Source organism: Ctenopharyngodon idella, chromosome 13, assembly GCF_019924925.1.
Source record: "Ctenopharyngodon idella isolate HZGC_01 chromosome 13, HZGC01, whole genome shotgun sequence".
Classification (NCBI taxonomy): Eukaryota; Metazoa; Chordata; class Actinopteri; order Cypriniformes; family Xenocyprididae; genus Ctenopharyngodon; species Ctenopharyngodon idella.
This window is the reverse complement of record NC_067232.1, coordinates 11,052,392-11,071,002: the sequence shown is the minus strand read 5'-3', so window position 1 is coordinate 11,071,002 and position 18,611 is coordinate 11,052,392. Positions and strand designations below refer to the sequence as shown.

The window sequence follows — 18,611 nt, the reverse complement described above, 5'->3', positions numbered from 1 at the left end:
TTCAAAATACTGCTTCATGAAGCTTCAGACCATATGAATCTTTTGTGTCAAATCAGCGGTTCAGAGCGCCAAAGTCACATGATTTCAGCAGTTTGGCGGTTTGACAGACGATCCGAATCATGATTCAAAACACTGATTCATAACGCTCCAAAGCTTAATGAAGCAGTGTTTTGAAATCGGCCATCACTATATAAGTCGTTATTTTGTTTTTCTGGCGCACCAAAAATATTCTCGTCACTTTATAATATTAATATTGAACCACTGTACTCACATGAACTGATTTAAATATGTTTTTAGTACATTAATGGATCTCGAAAGAGGAAATGCCATTGCTGGCTATGGAGGCCTCACTGAGCCATCGGATTTCAACAAAAATATCTTAATTTGTGTTCCGAAGATGAATGAAGGTCTTACGGGTGTGGAACGCCATGAGGGTGAGTAATAAATGACATTATTTTAATTTTTGGGTGAACTAACCCTTTAAAGGAGCAATGTTCATATAATCCTGCTGACCGCAATGATAAAGTGTATAAGAAGTTTACCTCACCTCTTCCAGCAACTCTCATCAGCTCTCTCTCTATCTCTAGTAATATCATGTTGAAATTTTGACCTTGAGTCGAGTCTATCTTCTAAGCATGTTTTTTGTTTTTTCAAACATGTTTTTTGCCCACATCCCTTTCAAACTGTTTTCCTCCCTGGTATTTTATTGTGAAATTCTATTAAAGACAGGTAATTTATTAATTCCAGGAATATACATGAAAACTGCATTCATGCTATCAGGGGTTATTTGCACGCCTAAAGGATTCTATATATCTATCCATTACAGTTAGTTATCATGACTGTGGCTGCAGGGTTGGTAGTGTCATATATCTAGTGCGGATTTTACACAGGTCTAGGGACTGTCCGTTTCACAGTATTTGAATTTTGCCCAGCTGAAAAATATGGGTGACTTCCTCTTTTAGAGTCTCTCTCTCTTTCTGTCTGTCATCTTCACTGGAACTGAACTTCTGAACCCTATAGAGGTATTGTAAATGGAAGTCATGTGATACAGTTTTGATACTCAAGGGGTGCTAAACCTGGGTTCACAACCTTACCTAATTTATTTTTAAATGGAATGTTTTGTTTTAATTTTACATTTATTAATTGCATTAATTGCAATTTAATGATGAAAGATTCATTTATTGAAAGTTCTATTCAAACTCCACTTATAATCTAAAGGGGGTATGAATCAGTGTGGTGGTTATGCATGTTTTACCAAAAGCTCAATTACTGTGTATACTGTCATACAATATAGATAGAACTGTTTGTGTTCTCACTTTGATTCCCCATTGGGATGAGGGTAACTTGAAACCCCAGATGTTGTCTGAGGGAAACTTATGTTTTCTGTAAAGAGGAAGTGCTGATAAGACTCATAGCAGTGCGTGTAATGAAACGGCCAGTGATGTCAACTCAATTCTTCACTGTTAGCAGCCGTGTGGCTTCAGATGACCTTCCTTTAGCCATGAAATGACAAAGCGCATTTATGCCTTTGTCCAGGATATTACCCAGCTATTACACAGCTGTTCCCATCAAGCTTAATACACAGCGTGTGCACTGTGTACTTGAAAAAAGTGAGTCACACTTTGACAGTAAGCACTTACATAGAGTCTTACGTTGTGGTTAATTCCCTGTTTACATTGAGGTTTGTGCATTGACCCCTGCCAATATATACACTACAGTTCAAAAGTTTGGGGTTAGTAAGATATTTTTAATGTTTTTGAAATAAGTGTCTTTATGCTCACCAAGGCTGCATTTATCTGATCAAAAATACAGTAAAAACAGTAATATTGCGTAATATTATTACATTTAAAAATAACTGTTTTCTATTTGAATATATTTTAAAATGTAATTTATTCCTGATGGCAAAGCTGAATTTTCAGTAGTCATTACTCCAGTCTTCTGTCACATGATCCTTCAGAAATCATTCTGATAAGTTGGTGCTCAAGTAATTTCTTATTATTTTCAAAGTTGAAAACTCTTGTGCTTGTTTTTGTGGAAACTGATACATTTTTTTCAGGATTCTTTGATGAATAGTTTAAAAGAACAACATTTATTTGAAATAGAAATCTTTTGTAACATTATACTGTAAAGTCTTTACTTTCGCACACAATAATGCACCTTTGCTGAATTATTCATTTCTTTCACACTCACATATGCACGCACGCACACAAAATATCTCACTGACCCCAAACTTTTCAATTGTAATATAAATTGTAAAATATATATAGTATTTCTGTTTGTTTGCAGGTTTAAATTGGATTTGGAATCCCATATTTTTAAAGTTCCCATTCCATTTAATTGCAATTCTACCATTTGTCTTCCCATCTTTAATGCAACTTTTAAACTTAAACTATGTGTATTTCAGTGAAGGCATTACAAAACATCAGGTAAATAAGATTTGTGTTTTGAACACTTTAACATCTTATAAGGTCAAATGAGCTGGGTAGTTCCAAGCATACTGTACAATATGTATTATATGGAAATGTTTTATATATATATATATATATATATATATATATATGTAAAACATTTCCATATAATACATATTGTACAGTATGTGTGGAACTACCCAGCTCATATATATATATAGAATTTTACACAAAGTCGCTGCTTTTGTCACAGTTCAGTATTTTTCTGTTGCTAGTGTGTAGTGCTGAGAGCAAATAACTCTGAACACAATGAAATGTTTCAGTTCCTTGTGTGGTCGAGAGTGTTAACATCCCCCGAAACTAAGTATTACTATATATACAAAAACTAAACATGGTTTCGACTGACTGTCGTCATGTTGCGTTAATGAGGAAACATTTTGCTGAGGAGGAATATGATGGATCAAAAAGAGGCCACAGTACAACAAAAACAGAAGAGTCAACAAGTCAGCTGTTTATTAAACAAGGAACAACAGTCACAGAACATTCCTCCCAATGTGTTCATTGCTGACAATGCATTTACTATGATAATGTTGTGTTTACTTTACATATAACACATACATACCAATTTGCTTGCTTCAACTTCCCATTGCTGTGCCACCTGTGGGGCGAGATTGTTTGAAACATTTGAAAGGAACTTGCTGTAAGGATCTTACAGAATTCAGTTTAAAGAGCATGACAAGAAGGGAAAAAGTGAAACTAATAATGAATGATGTCCTTGTTGTCATACTTCAGTTGTTTTGACTTCTCCACTTGAGCTTGATCAGAGGGTGTCAATTGGTTTGAACATTTCCCACCGGGTTTTACTTGCTCAGTGTGACTAGAGCAGGAAAATGCACTGTGGTGTGAATGAGGTCAAAATTTCACTAAACCGGATAAGTTATGGTAACTCAAACCATTGCCTTAAACCATTTAAGTTTTAAAACCAATAAGTATGACTACTGTAAATTCACATACATTAAGTTAAATTCACTCATATTTTAGTGTTGGTTTAGTCAATCATAAACTCAACTTAAAGATTTTAAGTTTATTCCACTCATTAATTTTTAATTCAAGTGTTAACAACTATATAGCTACTTAAATGGTTTAAGTTCATCAAACTCAAAGTAATAAAGTTACATAAGAATAAGCAAAAAAAAAAAAAAAAAAACTAAAATTGGTACAAAGCAATGATGACAGAACAGGAGCTATTTTTCACTTTGTTGTACTTGCCATAATTTCAAATACAGCCATCGAAACCAGTGACAAAGAGTATTTAAATATATTTTAAAAAAATATTGGTGCTGTCAATCATTTTAAAATGCTAATTTTGCAAGTTTGCAAATAATGCAAGTTTTATACATTTGTGTGTGAAACTTGTAGGAGAATGTTACTTTGGTTGTTTACAGTATAGATTGTTTTTAAAAGAGTTTTTAATAAACAATGTAAATGCTAAATTATATGTTTAATATGAGTAAAATGAATACATCTCTGGTTTGGTGTCGTTGAATTAGGGACACATAAGAAAAGCAAAGGTTGTTAAAAAGAAAAACGTAGAATATGCCTACAAGTTTTGTAGTGGAACATTTTTCAAACAATTGGCTAGTGAACAGAAGCATTTTTGTCTACTCTTCTTCCAAGCAATGTGTGAAGCATTAGGCATTTTCTGGAGTTAGTCTGCCACCTAGTGGCCCAGTATGAGAGATGCTTAAGTTATGACATCACCAAGCAAAAGTGGATAAAGGTCATTGCAGTAGAAGAGAATGGTAACCAAAACATGGCTAGGCGTGTACACAGATAACTTGAGAGCACTGGATGTTGCACATATCTGCGTAGAGTTGGGTTTAGCTTTCATGAGAGCAGTCCTAACATATTTGTCAAAGGAAGCAAGAGGAGAGACGCCCATCGGAAGGGTGCCTTTCTCTGTTCCTTAGTGGGTATAAATAGTCACTTCCTCTCAGGCAATTCCATCGGCAGCTCTGTCTGGGTGGAGGCACTTGCAGTTGGACAGAGGGGTCAGAAAGCTTCAAAGAGACCTAGAGTTCAGCCTGAACGTCTTGATGACAGGCCACTCACCCTCAGAGCCCTTACAATGCTCACAATGGAGTTCACTTCCTGTGTGCGTTACAAAGCTCCCATATCCACTTCAAAATCTAGCCACAAAGTCCAGGAAGTACATACTTTACATACGGTTTGCACAATGTATATACGTTTATAATGATCAGGGCCATGCACCTTTCAAAACTGAATTAAGGATGCAAAAATGTTGGCTTGAAAGTGTAAAAAAATGGTTTAAGTCTTGAAGATTGAAGGTTTTATATACCTTAAAGATGGACAGACAGACAGATAGATAGACAGATAGATAGATAGATAGATAGATAGATTCTTCATTTCTGAACTTTGCACAACCCCGATAATGCTAAAAAGCCATTTGTATGCAAAGATTTTAAGTAAAAGTAACACTACTGCCAACAAGTGAACCCAATCAGTACCCTTAAGTTAAGTGATTGCTACCTGCTCCAGTGATTGTAGTTCCAGTGAATTTCAAAGTGCTCAGTTGCAATTTCAGGTCTACTGCAACTCAAAAAGGAGAACATCTCAACAACTTTATAAATATGTTTTTCTCCTCCATAGTGGAGCCGTAGTGAGCTGTGGCGTTCCTGAGCCAGAGAGCGCAAACATCCCACTCCCGGCCTCGGGCTGGGCTCCAGCTGAGAGTGTAGGATGTTTACACTCCCTGAAGCTCATATGGGTTCCCAAGTCAGGCTGGGATGGAGCGATCTGGCAATTCCTTCATTGCAAAGAATTCTTGACCAAAGTATACCTGAATATTGCGTTTCGTCAATGCAAATACAAGCACTATGCTTAAGCAGGGTTATTATAGTTTTCAGTTTAGTTTCTATTTCTATTTTCTTTTTTTAATTTATCTACTTTACTTTTATTTCTGTCTTTTCAGTAAATTTTTGTTTTTATTTAGTTTCATTATTATTTTAAGAGTTTACAAATACAAAGTTCGGGCATGAAACTCTAGATGGTGCTGGCTGATATGTCCTTAACTCATTTGGTAGCGATCACATCATTATCTACATAGCGCAGCTGATTGGTTGCTGTGGTATCAGCGGCCAATGAGCTTGCTGCTCAATCATTCAAATACTTGCCATTGTTTGCTGTTAGCAGTCTGCAGTGCGCTTTCAGAAACCCTCCACCTTCCCCAGCTCCACCTGTATAGATCTGCTACAGGGTTTATTTCATGTTATATGTGCAGCAGCACAGGGCCGTCGCCAGAACATATAGAATGGGGGGGTATTCGGTTTTCACAGGGGGGCACACATTTTTATAATCTGAGAAACAGATGTTCGCCAAAATAATAACGTCCCATATTTATTATTAATGAAATAGACTTCTATATCTAAAGAAATAGACTTCTATAAAGAAATAAAGTTCTATATTACCACAAAAACACAAGATAGTTGATCCATAATCCCCTTTGCATTATGGCAATATACTTTGCAAACACAAGGCACAAAAGCTTTTCAATTCCTCGAACAACACAATAATAAAAACGATACATACCAAATAGCAATAAAAATATTATTGATTTGTAACAAAGACTTTGAGTGTACTCACCATTAAAATAGTTGAAGGCGGCGGGTCTCTGAGTGATACTAGTCATTTATAAATAAGGCCTAATTATGTTTCAAGTTCCGCTTTGTGTAATAATGCGTTAAATATGAATTTTCTGATCATAGGCGGAGGGTGAACCAACTCCAGGGTAAGGAGATGTGATTCCCATTTAAAAACACATTAAAACAGATTTCCTTAAATAGTTTTAACTTACTTGACACAGCACAACTTACATATCCCAACATAAACACTGCTGATAAATTATTTGTTAATAAAGTGTTTACGTTCACAAACCACTGTTAATTTTAACAGATTACGCACGCGGGATTTGGCAGAGAGTGCGCAAAAGTCCCTTTATAATCACTAAAAATCTCACTTATCTTAGTTCATTGCAATCTCAAGAAGTTCTGTAACAATAAATTAAACTGACTGCATAATTACATAACAATTTACATAATTGTTTGTTATAATGAGGGAATATTTGCCAGCGTCCACAACTCAGAATCCACTCACCGCTCAAAATGAGTTTTTGTTCAGTGCTAAGTTGCACCTCTGATTGGTCATTGCTTTCTAGAAATCAACAGATTTGTTCGTGATTGGCTACACTGCTCAACGCTGCAAGAACACGTTGTAAAGCCTTGTCGTTCTTCAGAGCACAAACACGCACTGGATCGTTTGCCAAATATGTTTCGCCAATATGCTAATATTAACTGCACCTACACCAGTAGTTATGTGCAGTTTTTCCTTCTAAAAGCAATCAGAAGCAGCAGCGGGTAGTGGTTTGAGTGAGAAAATAGTCCATGGCCGGCCTTACACACACTCCGCCTAATTTCTATTTCTGAAGATAATGTGTTATTTAAAATTACCGTTGTAGAGATAGTGTTCCTATGAGCTAAATTCTGCTGAAGACATTTCGTTATGGAATATGTGAATGGCCAGATTATTTACTTGTAAACTTATTTACTTGTTATTTTAGTTTTTTTTAATTGAACTTTTAGGGCTGCCAAAGTTAATGTGCTAACTGGCATAATTTTAAAGCGTTAAATATCTCAGCAGTCTGGTGTTATTACTCATTATGCACATGTATCAAAAACAAAAATTTGTGACCATATTTTTATTTTGTATTTTAGTTTTTTCCAGTTATGTTAGTTATTTTAATTTGAGTTATTTTAGTTTTCTTCTCTTTTCTTGTTTAATTGCTAATAAATAAAAACGTCTGCAAAATTAATAAATGTATATGTTTTAGTTCTCATTAATGATAAAGCTGTGCATGTACAACATAAACTGTTTTAAAAAGAGAACCACGAGTTAAATTCATAGAATATCAAAGGAAATGAGATCATTGCCAATGAATGAGGAGCGGTAGATGAGAGTATGTCACTGCCGTGCCTTTCAGGAATCTGGACATGCCAGACATTAGTCTTTGAGATAATCTAACCGCTCTATTAATAGAGACACATTCCTCACCCTGCAGCCTACTCTTAGGGTAGAGGAACTGCGGGGAGAGTTTGTTTGTGCAAGTAAATAGAATGTGAGGGGTCCGGAGTCGATGTCCCAAGGGACAGAGGAGAGGCGGAGACACTGGACGCTCTCACGGACCAGCGTCATCCGAGGAGCCTCTGCATCGCTCCTGGCCCCTGTCCAGGATCCCTAGCCCACCCTCCCGAAAGCAGCAACCCCTCCTCCCTCCTGAGGATGTGGCCGCTCCCAGCCCCTCTGAACTGGCTTGAATGGGAGCTTTTCACATTCTTCAGTCCCCTTTTCTCTTATTGGACAAGAAGGCTCTCTTTCTGCCCCCTCTCTCTATGTCTTCACTGAATCTTCTGGGAAAAGTCATCAGACTTGGTGCCAGCCTATGGGCATAAAGAGGGGTGGAGGACAAGAAACACACAGAGAAAGAGTGATTGAGTTTACCAGGAAGGGGAATAAGAGGGGACAGAGCGATTAAACTGGTGGGGCTGGAAAAAGACAAGAATGATTTTATAAAAGGCTTAGTGAATGCAGGCACGCAAAGCTGAAAGACTGCAACATAGACGCTATTGTAATAAGTAAATGTACAGTGTTCTTCCATTTTTTGTTCTAAAGCAGTTTTTCTCACAAAATATTTACATTCTAGCATTCTAGTTAGTGACTGTGGCCTTCTGGAATGCATTAGACATGATTTGGAAGCAAAAACTTATGACAGTCTGTCACTTTAACAATGGTAGCCTACATTTAACAGAAACTTTGCATCATTTTTGATAAATTGTTTAAATATCTTAAACTAAGAAAGATATTTTTAAGTATTAATTTGCCAATCTTTGTGTCTTTGCCCAGCATTTTAGTGGCAAATATAAATACAAAATACCCATTTACATCTTATTCAGCAATTCAGCACAGTTTATCACTACCCCATTTTTACTGAAGAACAAGGTACTTTGTAAATATTCAACTATAAACACTGTTAGACACTATAAAGGAGTGGTTCTCAACTCTGGTCCTGGCGCCCCACCGCTCTGCACATTTTGTATGTCTCTCTTATCTAACAAACCTGATTCAGATCATCAGCTTTTTAGGAGAGAGTTAAGTGTGTCAGATAAGAGAGACATATAAAATGACTGAGTTGAGAACCACCACTATAAAGAAACAATAAGAGGAAGATAAGAATGTCATTTTAGAATGACATTAAGTTTTATTTATTTATTTTTTAATTATTGTATTTTACTTTATCACATTAAAGGTGTCCCTGAGGACTGTCTCACCCCTAGGACAGGGTGTCTGCAGGGTCAACCTAAGAGAGCTGTCCAGAGTGCTGAATCTGGGTGCTCATTAAATCTGTCATTTTGATTAAGTGATAGCAAACTAAAGCAAGAAACCCTTGATAACATATGAGCAAAATGTCATAGACCAGTAAAATCAAGCCTTCAACCCTGCTCCTGGGGACCCACTTGCTGTGTCCCAATTCAGAGGCTGCATCCTTCGAAGGATGCAGACTTCAAAGGCCACACCTTCGAAGTCTGCTAAGGTCAAACCAAGCGTTGTTAAATGGGATGGTCTAGCCTATGGAGGATTGTTCTTCTCGCCTAACAACTGTGATAGCTGCCATTGACGAGTGGCAGTAACTTTTGTACTGGACTTTTTTTAAAGTTATATTTAACTGTCTGAAAACAAAACAGGGTTCACAACTGTCTAAATATGTTCACCTTGGTCTATTTATGCACATAATAAAGATGATAAACTATACAAAATAGCATCTTAGTAAGATATAAGTCAGCATTTGAAGCGTTTTAAAGTTTTTATTTTTACATTTGCATTCAAATTGAAACCCAATACTTGCATTTAAAAGTGTAATCCAGCAATTTATCTCAAAAAAATCCTGTTGTCACTGGCGCGCATTGAATTTTGGGGTAGGCTAGGCTGCAAAGGATCCATCTATTGTATTCTTCATTACCTGGGAAATGAAGGATGGATTTCGAGGCCACATTTGAAGGAGCCTTCAAATTGGGACAGCCTTCGTCATGCCACTGTGACGCAATCGGCCTTCGAATACGACCTTCAAACGTTGCAGCCTCTGAATTGGGACACAGCTACTGTCCTGCAGAGTTCAGCTCCAACCCTAATCACACCTGAACCAGCTATCAGTTTTCCATCACAAAAGAAGAAAATCACACAAAATGCAAGTTTTGGGTGCTTGTTATCCATATACAGCACCTGCTGCAGTATTTTTGCAGTAAAAACAGCAGGACGTTCTAAAACACTTAATGTGAAAAACACTTTAAAGTCCCTTTAATATACTAAAACACTTTTATTAAAAGATCAAATTTAGTATAAAAATTATTGAAAATGCATACTAAATACAGGCAAGCAGATGAGCCCAGAATAAGAATGCAACTTGCTAAATGGTTAAGCGGTTTCTTTATAATGTTTTTTTTGGAAAACGCTCAACGAGAAACTGTGCATTGTGTTTATATTCTGGGTTCATCTGCTTGCGTGTACATAGTATACATCATTAATAAGGTGTATACTAAATTTGGTCTTTTAATATCAGTCTACTTAGCACAAACCTTGTAAAAATGACTGTCAATGGAGCAAAGCCTTGTTTTGCCCTCCTGGTGGGTGTTCCTTTAAGGGTTTGACGTCACGTGAAAACTATGAATAACTGCCATAAACTTTTGTTCCTTTTCACATGTGTTATGATTATAGGGGCAGACTGTCGATTGATAAAGACTTATTTTGCACTGTTTCTTGCACAATACTATGTTATGACCTCAAAACACTCAAAATTTTGATGTTTGCATTACACAACCAGCTCCATATGTACGACTTTTCTGATGAAGTAAACTTACTAAAATGGCATGGTTGCATCAGAAAATGCATTTTTATCTCACATTAGCTTTTAACATGATCAGAAATGTCACCACAGGCATGTATGAGCCTGGGTTGTTTTTTACATTTACAGTGTTAACAGAAGAGTAAATTTACTCCATTGAAATACATCATAAAGACTAGTCAAAACTACTACACTCCAAACATGGTTCACAATACTAAAAATATAGGTCTCAACTTGAATAATGCATCTGTAGTGATATTAATGTTTAAGATAAGCATTTAGCAGTGTTGTCCGATATTTTGCAAAGCTTGTAGTCTGAATATAAGAAGTGGTCAAACAAAGAGCAAAATCCTAAATATTAGACAGTGTTAATGTATCAATTGGTTCAGTGAATGGACTTTGTAAGCTTGAAAGTTTTCACTTTGCTGACCCAAAGCTGTTCTTCAGGATCACATTTCTGTGCTTTTCATCGCTCGCCCTGTGGGAGCCTTCTTGCAGGAGGTGGGAAAGCGAGAGTCCTCTGCTCTCTGTATCTGTGATACAGGCCTTTGAAACTCTGAGAAGGAGTGACCCAGAGCAGGGGCAGCTCAGCTAATCTAGGTCTTAGCGCTCCGCAGGTGTTGGGGCTGAATGTGTTTTACATGACTGAATGTGTTAATCTGACACAAATGGCAACCCTTGGCTTCTGATGTTGACATTCAGCCTCTGGAGACAGTGCTCGCTCTCGCCAGAGCCCATGAAGCAGACCCTCAGCCTGATTCGCTCTCAAACCACTGTTTGCTCTTTACATGCCACAGAGGGATCCATTTCAGCCTGTCTCAGTTCACAGAGCTACGCTATTGCAGCTGCTGTGATCGAAAGCAACATGGCTGAAACAGTCAGCTGTTGATGCAGTTCACTGTTTTGTGTATATGATAAAAAACACAGGAAGGTGTTTACTGTCAGAAGTCGCTTAGTGTCACGTACCTCACGTGACTTGTGGCATAAATGGCCATAAGTCTGGTGAAGAACTGGTGAAGAACTATGCAGTTTGATATATATATATATATATATATATATATATATATATATATATTCTGCAATTTACATTGTACAGTTTCTTTTAATAAACTTTGCAACCCATAATAAATTAACCTAAAAAGCCAAATGTTCTTTACCAGCATCAAATCACACAGGCAGTTACACACGACTTAAAATAATCACATTTTGGCAAGGATAATATATATTTCTGCTTATAAAAAGTTTTCTTTGTACTAATTAAATGCCTTAAACAAATATCTTTAAAATATATATTAAAAATAAATAAATAAATAAATCCCGGGTGACTGATATAAATAAAATTCTCCATTCCAAATCTTACAAGTTGTTGGCCTAGTGAATGGACATTAAGTGGCTCTTCAGAGAGTGGGACTAGAAGTAATTGGACCTCAACAATCTGAACATTAAAATCAGATGGTTTGCTCCAGTGGGTGTGTCCATGTTCTCCTGCTGCAGGTTTCCGGGTGAGAGTAACAGCAGTTGGCTGCTGCAAACATCCGACTGAAAGCTCCATCTTAAGCACCAGCTTCCAGTCAAGGATGTTTACAGTAGCCCGTACTGCCAGCTGTTTTTTGCCCACGCAGACGATACCTAAACCTGACACTGACTGAAACCCTAATACACTGAAATTTGTACCATTGCTGATACAAAAACTTGACAAGCACAGATAAAAACTTTGATTTACTTTATGAGACTGTGGACTTCAGAGGCCTACACTCCTACCTCTGTGTCCATGGAGAGACAGTCATTCTGGCAAGGTTTGGCCCACCTTGTGACACCATGAGGGCTGGTAACCATGACAGAAGAGAAATGTCATATTTACATTGAAAACATTGGAAACTCAGCGGCTGCCGTTTGTTTTGCCATGACTCTCCCACAAAGAGCCAATCTGATGAAGCTTCACATGCAACATATCCCTGCTGACTGCAAACATCTCCTAAACACAAACACTAGAGCAGCTTCCTGCCAACCCCCTCCAATCACAAAACGTCCATCTCTGTTTACTCTTTAAACGAAGCTGTAAGGACCCCTGTGTTGTGAGGGCTGAGATGGCAGATTTCCTCAAGACCGTCTCAACTCCCTTCAGAACTAGACTCAAGTTTGCAGCTCTGAGAGTATTTACCTCTGTAAGCCCATTAAACATGGAACGCCAACTTAAAACTTAAAATCAATAAATCAGCATCATTTTCTGTCATCGGGTGTACTTTCCTATCAATGTTTCCACTCAACTGGCCTCTAAAATTGGAAATGTGTGTAAGTGAGAATAGCTGCGTGTCTACTTTGACAAAGTGACAAAGGGAATTTGGAATGAGTCTCTTCTCTCTCTCATGCTTCTTTTCTCTGGAAGGAATCGATTTCTGCAGAAAGTCCTATGTATATGCATTCAGAAACTATTTTTCAGTTAGGAAAATGTTTTAAGATATTCATTGATTTACTAAATGTGTTGCATCATTCATTGACATTTAGAAAATCTGTTTACCTGTTTCTGTATCTTTTACTATATATATATATATATATATATATGTATAACAAATAATTTATATATGTGTGTGTGTGTGTGTGTGTGTGACTTTTACTGATTATATTTATATTTTTCTACTTTTTTAACATGAAGTAAACTGATAAATGGCACAATTTTGCTGCGTAGCACCAAAGTGAATTTAATATTTGTGTGTTGTTTGTATAAATTATTAAACTCTTTACAAAATAGCCATGCATGCTTAAGTGACGTTACATTATAATCAAAATTATTATAAAAATATTTATAATGCATTTTTTTTATTATTTATATTTTTAAAAAATATTTTATTTTTCCATAATGCATATTTTTTTATCATATAGCTATTATTGTTAAAAAATATAACAACAATTAAAAAACATAGCTGTTATTGAACATAAAAAATAATTACCATTGTATCAGTTGTAGAAGCATTTTTACATGAGGTCTCAGCCTTTTGTAATCCACTATTGAGGCCTACATTTTACCCTCCAGCTTGTGTCTTAACTGTATTATCTGTCTAATAAACAATTCTGGCTGAATGGAGTAGGACCAGACTATATAAAAACCTTCCATTTTTTGGAGCAGTACATGTACCCTGCCTACAAAAGCTAAAATATGCATATACAGATTTGTGTGTATAAATTCAATTTGTTGCATTCATCCCCATGACATCCTGTCCACACAGCAGCAGTCACTAGCATTGCTGTAAGATAAATAACAGGTTGCTAATGGGACGTGGCTCAAAGTGTGTGTGTGCTACTGCGCTTAACAGTGTGTTGAGACTGTGCACAGGGTCTGATCTGCAGTGCACTAGAAGTGCACGATTCTGGATAAATTGAGCCTCACGATTTTTTGTTTCAAATAGAAATCACGATTCTCCAATGATTCTGAATACTCAACTAAACAAAACATGTAATTTACCACAGGTTATGACAAAATTGTTAACTGCTGTCTTTTTAAAAATGTTTAATTAATTTGAATGACTTATTTTAGAGTCAGTCGTCGCCACCTAGTGGCGTAACAATGTAATGATACAATCATTATTCTGTATAGCGCCATGTTACTTTCAAAAGGTAATTTACTCTATTTTGTTGGCTACCGTAGACATTAGTGTTTATATCCAAACTATAAACTTTTATCCCAGTACTTCTGTAATAAATTGAATATTTGTAACACAGAAATACTGTGTGGTTGAAAATACTGTTTGTGAAACAGTCTCTGGATCAGCGGCAGCGCCAACGCAGATTTGATAGACACAGGAGAATCGATGTCATTTAGGAATAAGATCACATGGGTGTCTGAATTGAGATCGCGATCTTTTCAGGATTGATCATGCAGCTCTACAGTGCACTGACTCTGGTGAAACTCCCAGGGTCCCATATCCCTCCCAGTGTTCAGGTCACGGCGGGAACAAAGCAAACTTTATCAGACCACAGCAATCCCACATTCCTCAGATTCTTAGCACTTGGCAACCGCATAGCATGTAGTAAGGCAGAGACGTAGGGAGAGGGAATTGGGGGAAGGGGTGGAGAGCAAGGAAGGAGAGCGAGACTAAATGAAAAAAGGAAGGGATCTGGCTGTGAGTCCGAAGACACACGGCCTCCACCCAAACAAGGCCTCTGATCACATCGTTATTGGCTATGGTACTGTTCACCCTGGTTTTACAGTTATATTACCATTAGCTTTGTTCTAGTTTTTAATGGGGCACAAGCAGCAGTCTTGGTTTATTTGATGCCCACAGAAATATAAAAAGTCCCCTAAGTTGTCAAATATTTGGAACATATTAAAAAATAGTCACGACCCCTTTAAATAGTCCAAATATATATATATATATAGTTGATGAGAGGAGGCTTGGTCGACTAAATTTTAATTAGCCGATAAGTCACAGAAAAAAAAAACTCCACAGGAATTGGAAACAGAGAAAATCCAAAGTAGACAAACTCATGTTCTTTTTTCATAATATGAGAAGACTGAGATCGGAGGAAAAAAATCGTGACGCGAGTCAGGTATAGCCTAATTGTCCATATAGTTGTTTATGTGTTTATATGTTTCAGATGCTGCTATATATTTTATTTATTAGTTTTTATATAGTAGTTTTTGTATAGTAGTATGTTTATTTTGTTTGTTTCTTTTCATTCGATGTTAAGGCTACTTGTCCGTTCAGTCATTTACGATAATAACTCTTTACATAATGCACAGGAAAAACGTTTCGAGTGACATGAGGGTGGGTGGATGATGTCATACATTTCAGTTTAAAGCTAATGATTGGCGGAATGAGCAACATGATTGGACTAACCAATTTTAGACATGTAAATGAGATTTATGCCACAGCATTTTACACTTTTTAACTTTAAATAGTCAATTAACATACTTATCACAGGTACAAATACAATCAATTATTTTTCTTAAGTTCCAAACTCAGCACCGGGACTTCTGACTGCTGTTATAAATTGAATCTGTCTGGTGAGTTTGCCTATATGATGCCATATTATGCTACTAACACAAACACAATACATCCCCAGACAAGGAAAAGTCACAGCAAGGTCACAAAGATCAGATCAATATATGTACAAAAATGTCACATTCAGCTACCTCTTCATCTTTTCTCTTTCTGTCCGAGAGCTCAATAAAACAGAACCTTCTCAAATAAAGCTCAATACATTAGTCCTGATGGCTGGGATTTTCTGATCGCCCTGTTCTCCCTGATACTGTGAAAATACCACCCTTGTGAGCGGCACTCTGATTTCCCCTAGATCAAGGGCCTCATCAAAGCATTCCTTCCCTAATGCTGACTTAAACTGCATTTCTCATGATGGCAAATGCCCTATGGGACAAACTCAGATGAGGTTAGGCCAATGTCTAGAATCCTACTCTGACTTTAACAGTAACCACAACTTGTTACCTATTCCACACATTTGTCAAGTCAGTCTGATTCAGAGGGCATTCGTTATGCATTTGTTCTTTAAATAATTGAATTAAGTCTACACTAACAAATAAAAATATAGCTATGGATAAAAACTACAGAGACTACGGAAACTACAGTGTTTCCTATAGTTTAAACGCAAAAAGAAAAAAAATTGTCCCATTTCTATTTTAATGGAATGCACTTGAGATGTGAGAAAACATATTGATTTTTTTACCTGTTTCACACAGAATCACTTGTTTCCATTCACTGGCATTGCTTTAACTTTCTCTCTCCTTTATTTTTTTTTCCAGGAACCCAAAACTGCCTGAAGGAGATTTAGATGAGCGAAGGCCTCTCTGACCTTGGTGAAGGTCACACTCCTTTGCACTCAACGGGCAGTTAAACACAGCTTGCTGATTCCAGGCACGAAACTCACAGCAAGAGAACAAGTCATCTGTGTCACCAGAACACTGATTAACAGAAAACACTAAGTTTGCTAACTCTCAGAGGTCGACAGGAAGTCATGCCACCCGACACTCTACCGGCTGCTTTGCGTCACTGAATTAGAAATGATAAAAGAAACACGAAATGAAGACGAAAAAGACTTACTTAACATGTTAAATGCAATAATGAAGGGTTTAATGAATGGGTCTCGACACATTGTCCTCCTATGGCTCATGCCAACGCACCCAACTACAATGCCAACGCAGCGCATGAGGCTGAGGGACACAAAATCTGATTTTCAAATCATCTTTGTGCACTAATGAAAGAGCAAGGTTACTAAATATTGTGCCAAAGTTTGAAACTTTGTTATAATTATCATTATAGTTAGTTATCATCCTTGGTTCATTATAATTCACATCACAACTGTAACAATTAACGACAAAGTGGAACAATATGGAATCACTTTCAAAATGTTTTGTTTTTTTTTCCAGCTGAACGATAAAAACACTGACAGAAAATCAGAATCCATAAGCATTGTTGTGGACGCTAATATAGCTATTATCGTTTTTGGTGTGAATAGGTCTTAAATGTAACAGCACACATGACAAAAAAAAAAAAAAAAAAAAAATCTAATTGATTTTTAATTCATCGAAATTAAATTTAATGAACTGCTTTGGATAAAGGCGGCTAACTACTTTTTGCATTTAAAGTATTTCCACAAATCTATTTAAATACAAAAATTAATACCATTTCATTTATAATTTATTACATGTTTCAAATGTGCTGATATAACTCCACTTCTGTGTTCATGGCATTCCCGAGCAGATTTACCTGTAACGTTAGCTCTTTCTTTCTTTGAAAGCTATGTGTTTTTTCTTTCTAATAGACCTTAGTCAGTGTAGTGGAATATTTATTTTTTTAAAGGATAAAAACGAGGCTGTAAGGAATAGACGTACAGTGTATTTAATGGATTTGTACTGTAGTTTAACAACATGTCAGTTGTTCAGCTGACGGCACATCTTTCCAAAGAAACTTTCAGTAGACAAAAAGTAATCTAGTAGCCTACTTTGTAGTCTATCCCCCACATCATTAAATTCAATATGGCGTCTGCCCTGACTAAAGTCTATGGAAGCGGAGTTTTGTGATTTTACCTGAACAGAGCAGCAGTTGTTGAAGGTGAGAGTCGATGTTTTCTCGCGCTCACTGATCTCTCTAAGCGGGTTTCTATCACTACTAAGCAGAAAATGGAAAACCCGGACAAAGAGCCTCTGACCGAGAGGGCAAATATCTCACTCCGCTCCACTCATACAAACCGCTCCAGGACGGCTTTTACTGTTTGAGTTGATTGCTAACACAAAAGCTTGATTGGCAGAGAAGACATATGTAGAAACCGGGAAATTATAATATGAATTACTTGGCATTGTATCTTAATTACTGAAACACTGCTTGTAGTATTGGTAATCAGCACAAGTGTGATTACCTGCGGCATGGTGCTTACGGACGGAAGAAGAGTGTTGAAATTTATCTCCTGTCCATATCATATTGCTCAAATATATTAAATCGATTAAGTGCATATATTGTAGCTTACTTTTCATAACTTTTTGTCATAACGGAGCCATTTCCTGGACAGTGGACACAGCTATGCAGACTTGCACTGCCTGCTCTATGTAGTATTTCTTTTTAAAATAAATCTACAATACAAACACTTAACGCAGCATATGAACTGACAACTCACCGAAGTTACAGTCAGAATGTCTGTATTTACTAAGAAAGATCCGTCCAATGAACTTTCTTTCACAAACTTCTTCGCAGATGTCCGTCCGTTACTTTTCCTCCAGCGCTGACAGCAAAAATGCCTAGTGAGAAACTGTATAAATGTCCAGAAAGGATGTCAACCCCACTCCGCGTTCTTCGTCTTCTTAATGAATTTATCATGTCTTCAACTTCACGAAAACCCGTCCTCAAGTCATTTAAAGGTTCTTGGCCAAAGCAGACATGTACAATGTATTTGCATAAGCTGTTGGGAACCGCCACAAGTGCGTAATTACGTAATTACCGCACGCGACGCGACAAAAATAGAAATCGACCGTTATAATATTGTAGTGGTTTCGTTTAAGTTTTGTAGCGTCGCGTCGCTCTTTTACAATGTAGACACGGCGTTAGAGTCTATAATAAAGCTTTGTAAGATGGCAACTGTAAGAAAAGGGGCTGCTTGACTTCTTCGTCCGAGCGCACTGTAAAGCTGTCACCCACTCCGGGCAATCTGTCACTCCTGACTTTTTCTATGCGGATTCCTTCACTTAGGCCCGCCCTTTTCTGTCATCGCTGTCGAGTGCTGACCAATCA

At 37.0% G+C, this 18,611-nt stretch overlaps 1 long non-coding RNA gene across 1 annotated transcript; it reads right to left on the bottom strand.

Annotated features, from left to right (window-relative positions):
* Nucleotides 1–2,898: 2,898 nt before the first annotated feature.
* On the bottom strand, nucleotides 2,899–18,518 carry LOC127525223 (uncharacterized). The gene is made up of 2 exons (XR_007933283.1): nucleotides 18,001–18,518; nucleotides 2,899–7,921 (listed from the first exon to the last, which is right to left on the bottom strand). It is a non-coding gene; the product is annotated as an uncharacterized LOC127525223 (long non-coding RNA).
* Between the last annotated feature and the right edge of the window lie 93 nt (nucleotides 18,519–18,611).